Source organism: Dipteris shenzhenensis, chromosome 6, assembly GCF_047967505.1.
Source record: "Dipteris shenzhenensis isolate YYH24624 ecotype China chromosome 6, Dip_SZ_1.0, whole genome shotgun sequence".
Lineage (NCBI taxonomy): Eukaryota > Viridiplantae > Streptophyta > Polypodiopsida > Gleicheniales > Dipteridaceae > Dipteris > Dipteris shenzhenensis.
In genome coordinates this window covers 30,707,439-30,714,183 of record NC_141601.1, presented here as the reverse complement: position 1 = coordinate 30,714,183, position 6,745 = coordinate 30,707,439, and positions in this window count along the sequence as shown.

Genomic DNA, 6,745 nt, shown 5'->3' with positions numbered 1-6,745 from the left:
GATAAAATGAGACAAAATTTGCACTTTGGGAATTTTGAAATTGGGTGGATTTCATTAAATTTTGGAAAGTTTTCATTAAATTTGGGAAAAGTTTCAATGTCTGAGTGCAAGAAGATAGCTACACCTATGGAGGTAAATGCAAGGCTGTCTATGGAGGATGCCTCACCACCAACAGACATCGGGAGGTACAAGAAGTTGGGCGAGAGTCTCATATATCTGTGCAACACCAAACCGGACATCAGTTTTGCTATTGGCATTTTGAGAAGGTTCTCCATAAGCCTCGGGAGAATCATTGGAATGCAGGGATGTGGGTGCTCAGGTATGTGAAGGGCACTCTTGATTATGGCATCACCTATGGTACGGGCACTTCCTTGGCTGGTCATTGTGACTCAGATTGGGCTGCAAATGTTGATTCCAGGAAATCAATTTCTAGATATTGTTTCTCTTTAGGTTCAGGTATCTTCTCTTGGATCATTAAGAAACAACCAACAATGGCATTGTCTTCTACCGAGGCTGAGTACAAGGCATCATGCTTTGCTGCATGTGAAGCAGTGTGGCTGAGGAGGATCTTATGGCACATGGGAGTGCAAGAGGATGAGGCAACTGTGCTGAGGTGCAACAATCAAAGTTGCATGGCCATTGCTAAAAATCTAGTGTTTCATGCGCGCACAAAACATATAGAGATTCAGTACCACTATGTGCATGATTTGATCGAGGATGGGATGGTGGAATTGGTCTACTATCCAACATAGCAAAATGGAGTAAATATCTTCACCAAGGTACTCGGGAAGGATCCGCTTCAGGGTCATCTTCAGAGACTCAGCATTGGGCGGAGAAGGTAGTTCACCTATGGGTGGACATTGAGGGGGGATATTTGTGTTTTCAAGCATTTTATGCCACATTGGACTTGTTTGGGATATCCAATTCTGCTGACGTGTATTGCCGAAGGTGAAAAAACCGACAGCTGAAATTTTGCTACCCCGCGAAGTTTGAATTTTCACACCTCCTGCCCATCAAATCTTGGAAGATTAAGTACCTGCAACCTGCCCCCGCCCTGCAAATGCTTTGCAACTCGCATGCACCTTGACATGACCTTGCGCAGAATTTGGTTTGCCATTGTCTTCTTTCGGGTAAGTTGTCTTCTATTCTTTGGTTGCCTCACCAAGTAGGTTCTCTCTATTTTGGTTTGGCATTGTCGTGACTCATCTTTCATTGATCATCGCCATGGAAACATGAAGCTCTCCATGGCTTACAAGAGAAGCAAATAGAGGCTATGAGATAGAAAAGCTAAAAATCTTGGTTAGGGCACAAGGAACAGAAGACTCCTTGCAGAGTAGTAGCAGGAAGCAATTGTTGCAGATGCACGCATTCAATCATTGCCATTAGAGCAAAGAAAACAAGTTGTGATGTCACGATTGTTGATAGCATTCGAGTAAGTGACATCAGGCCATTCAGGTAAATACCATTCTTGAGTCTTCACAAGCTTTAGCCTGTAGCACTCTAAAATTCATAGAGTGACAACCCTACCAACACCTTGTATTTTCATGCCAAAACATCACCACTATTGCAATGACTTCTACACTTAGGCTGCTGTCTCTCCTTTTCTTGCATTCTGTTGAAGCCCATAGACTACTTGGATTGGGATAATCAGGCATTGCTTCCACTTTCCGGGCATCTCTCGAGAGTTTTTCCAAATAACAAGGACATCTATGGAAAGCAGACGGGATGCAAGATGTTTGACGAGCACATCATACAGATGCTTGATACAATGTAGGTCAGTGGTTGCCTAAACCATCATGGTGGTTGCTTGTGACTGAGCTTTGGGATAGTTTACTTGTTTCATTTCTTGATACAATGCAAGTCAGAGGTTTCCTAAACCAGCTCGATGGTTGTTTGTGTGATTGAGCTTTGGGATAGTTTACTAGGCTGGCCTGATTAAATGTCACAACAAGACAAAACACCCATAGACGTGCACACAGACGCGTTTCCTTAACTAAAAGAAACTTACGAGTGTGTCTATTCCCGTGTCTATTGGCGCATCTACAGACCCGCATCTACAGGCGTGTCTATATAATAGACAAACACGCAAATAGATGCCCTACTAGAAATTTTAAAAAAATAGAGCGACGCGTACATAAATGTGTTTATAGAAGAGCTTATAGATGCTCTACATAATATTTTTTGTAATAAAAGAAGAATTTTGTGTGGTTGAACAGAATGCTATGTATGTTGTGTATGCTATGTAGTTACAAGAATCCCATTTCCACATTGTGCAATTCAATTCTTATAGCCAACCGCATTTTAATTAGCATGATTGCAAGCACGTCTATAGCTGACGATTATAATTCCGAATAAAACATTACAACTCCAAAGCGTTTAGTTCACAAGGCATTAATTGATAGAACGTTGCACAAGGAAATTGAAAGCCAAAAAAATAAAAGGAGTGTATATTAATTCATAGCTCAAGTTCCTCCTCCAAGTGATCAATCTCATCTATGACAATCTTGGATTGTTAAGGGACCCCTTGCGAAATGGCTTCATCAAGCTCAGGACAAGCGGCAGGAAAAATGCCATTGCCTCTATGGCTTTCCATGTCTATTCCTTCACTGTTCCTTCACTCGAGACCTATTGGGTTTTTAAACTAGTTTGCTCTCTTGCTATCCAAGATGTAATTGTTCACATATTCTAATCTATCAAATCAAGCCGTCTTGACATGCTCAACGATATAATCCAGTGATATCTTTGTCATCTTTGAAGACCCGTGTACTGATAGATTCCCCACACATTACATTGATGAATATGATAGGTTAGTTATATGATAGTTAAGGCTAGAGGAGGTAGGCAATGGCAACAAAATGCATTTTTGTTGGTTTAGGAATAACTGCAACCCCCACAAAATATAATCTTTAGTAAATGCCAAACAACCACCACGCTTGTTTCAGTAAATCCCAATCAATAAATCCCAAACAAGGGAAAATATAAATCCCAAACACTATACTAATCCCAAACAACCACCGAGCTTGTTTTAGTGACAATGACCATGCATGAGGGACCGACTAATTCATAGGTTCAGATTAGCATTTAATCAGAATCAGACTGTAATATCCATTATTGTGCATGAGGGACCATCTAATTCACAGGCTCAAAATAGCATTGAGCCGGAATCGAGCCGGAATTAGACTATAATAACAATGACTTTGCATGAAGGACCATTGAGTTCACAAGCTTATATTAGCATTCAGTCGGTTTATCAGGCTATAATAACAATAGTTTAGAATGAGAACTATTGTTATTACAACTTGATGAACTGACCCAATGCTAATCTAATGTCTTGTTTTGATCTTTTCTTTCTTCAGTTGATTGTAATAAAAATGACTTTGCATGAGGGGCCATCTAGTTCACAGGCCATCCAAATTAGCATTGAGTTAGAATCAGACTTAATAACAAGGACTTTTCATGAGGGACCATCTAACTCGCATGCTCAGATTAGCATTAAGGTGGAGATAGACTATAAGAACATATCAAACTGTTAGAATTTTTTTATGACCGAGAAATTCTCCCATGGCAACCATCTAATCGCACATCATTCCTAGACAAGGATGTATATGACCGTCTATGCTAGGCTGGGCTACCAGCAAAGCTGGGTGTATGTGCCACCACTCCTCCCCCTCATCCCATTGAATTTTTATGATTTGGGCTCCGCCGATGATCGAGAAATTCTCCCATGGCAACCATCTAATCACACGTCATGGCTAGACAATGATGTATATGACTGCCTACATTAGGCTAGGCTACCAACAAAGCTAGGGGTATGTGCCACTGCTACTCCCCCCTCATCCTATTGAGTTATCATGATCGCAAGACTCTCCCATTGCACAGTAATTACACCATAGCCCACCAAACTAAGAAGCTCTAGATCTCCATGGAACAAACAACCTCTCCAAGCCAAGCTCGCTCAGCTTGTGTAATAGTGACACCACACCACTATTGCGGCCTCTTGCACCCAACTATGCAAGCATAAACTATGCCATGTGCACGGATGAATGGCGCCTGTCTATCTATGTGATGATAGCTACCTCACAGCTTCTCTCGTGCTCGCGGAGCTCATGAACCTGTGTAGGAGCGACACCACCCCTTGTCCAAAATACAGACGACTTCTTCTAGCAGGACCCCTACAGCCCATCATCTAGAAGCTCACACACTGCCATATCTTCCATTCTAACCAGTTGCTTGGTCTCCTCCTCATCCAGCTTCTTACAGCCCTCTCTTCACATGATCAGAGCACTACCTCGTTTGTCGTCCTCCCATCTCTAAGGCACTCACCAATCCTCTATCACTAATGCCCCAGCCAACCAAAAAACTCCCACACAGGACACTGTCAACCTCCCTATGTATTCATGATCCCCCATGGCCTCTCTTTGTTGCACCTCTCCAACTAAGCTTCCCCCAGAGATCCCCCTCCTGCACCATCTCCTACTAGAAGCCACTCCTCCTTTATGAGAAGCTATCTGCTCTCTCTCTGCATCATCCTTCCAACCAAGCTCTCCCAGAGATCCCCATGAGGCCACCCCCCGTCTTGAATTCTCCTACAAGCGACCATTTCCATGTACGTGATTTCTCGTCAATCCAGAAGCTCCCCTTTCTAAAAACGTAACCACGCTTGCATGCATGTGCTAGCCTTCTCTAAAAATCAGCCACGTCATCCTTGATTAGCCACATCATGCTTTCCTTTTTACCACTCCCAAGTTTTCCCACAATACTTGCACCAAGGCACTTAAAGCACATATTCCAACCTTAGGCTCACCTTTTCCCTTGCACATACACTTCCATCAAAGCCTTTAAATCTTGATTGCCACATATAACCATACATCCATGACGCACATACTGAGTACATGAGTGCTCCCATGACTTCACCACAATACGGAACTCCACTCATGACACTATGAACACTTGGTAAAGGACTACTATGACGGACATATGTCATCGACGATCAACACTGTCACACTGGATACCATGATGTACTCGAAAGTTGCTTACACAAGATCTAATTGAACGCCATCAAGCACACACACAAGTTGAACATCACACATGTACATATGTACAAGACGAGTTTGGGGTTTCCAAAAATCTTCACACACCTTAGCAACCCCACTCTTCTGCTATGACATTCATGTCTAGCAGCGGCTAAAAGAAAAAAATCAACAAACCGCCTGGATCAAAAACAAAATGAGTTTGTACTCTATGCATCTGCTTTTCTTTTCTTGGATTAAAAGGGTAGCTTTGACATGGCAACCATCTAATCGCACATCATGGCTAGACGTTGATGTAGATGACTGCCTATGCTAGGCTGGGCTACTAGCAAAATCCAGTTGGTGGATTGTGTGCTCTTAGCAGCAAAAGGCATCCAGAGTCACACAACTGACCAAGAAACGAAGGGGGAAAGAGTGGGAGGGTGGTAAGTCTAGCTATATAAAGGCCTTAAGGGCAGAGAAACAATTCAGCACACCCAAGAAAATTTCTCTCCTACCCCCTTCCATGCTCTCTCCAAGCCCCCTTCTACCCCTATGATGAATCTTTTGCTGCAACCTCGATGCCCCTTAATAATGCTACCCAAGTCATGGGATCCATTGTCTGCCTTGGCTCTCCATCTTGCAACACTCTACCAGCCATAGCTATGACCAAGGGAGTTGCAGGATGGGGAGCCAAGGGAAATAGGTCGTCGTTGTTCCATTAGGCAGTTCCATTAGGCACTGGCAAAGAACTCACCTTGGTGATGAGACTCTCATAATTGAGCACAACCTTTGGCACTGAGAAAGGAGAACTCAACTTGGTGATAAGCTGTAACACACTAAGAGCATGTGTCAATGTGTTGGAGCTCACCACCAGATTGAGTTCCTTGACCACTGTCAAAAATGTTCTACTTGATTGTGCTCACTGCCAAATTGAGTTCTCTCTACCAGTGCCTTGAAAGAAGCAATTCTTTGATAACCCTGCCAGTGCCTTGAAAGAAGTTTCTACAACAAAGGAAATTCCTTGAAATACTTGAAAGAAAAACCTTATGACCAACCATGTTGCAGAATAGGGAGCCAAGGGAAACGGGTCGTCGTTGTTCCGTGAGGCATTAGGAGAGAACTCAACTTGGTGTTGAGCGTCTCGTAATTGCGCACAACCTTCCGCATTAGGGAAGGAACTCTCAACTTGGTGATCAGCTCTAACACACTGAGAGCATGCGTCCGTGTGCTAGAGCTCACCACCATATTGAGTTCCTTGTTCATTGACAAATGTTGTGCTCAATTATCTCACCTCCAAGTTGAGTTCCCTCTTCCAATGCCTTGACTTCTGAAGTTGCTATGAAAAATGTTATTTCAATTATGAGGTGCTCATATTGTCCCCTGCATACGAGGAGTTCCAAGTCAAAATTGTAAAAATGTCCTACCTACAATAGCACTACCAGGTGCTCGTATTGTCCCCTGCATACAAGGCACTAGGTCAAAAGTGTAAGAAAGTGCTAACAAGGGAAAAAAGTGACACCCAGTTCTGCCACAGTGGTGGTGTTGACAAGTGCTTAAAGAAGTGTCACAAAAACAAAGTGCTAGCATCTTTGTATGTAATCTCTTTTAATAAATGTTTTCTTTGGATGTAATTTATTTTGTTTCAATTTCGATGTAATACTATTATTGCAAAAACTATCGGATGTAATTTTTTATGTTTCAATTTCAATGTAGCACCATTATCGCCAAAACTA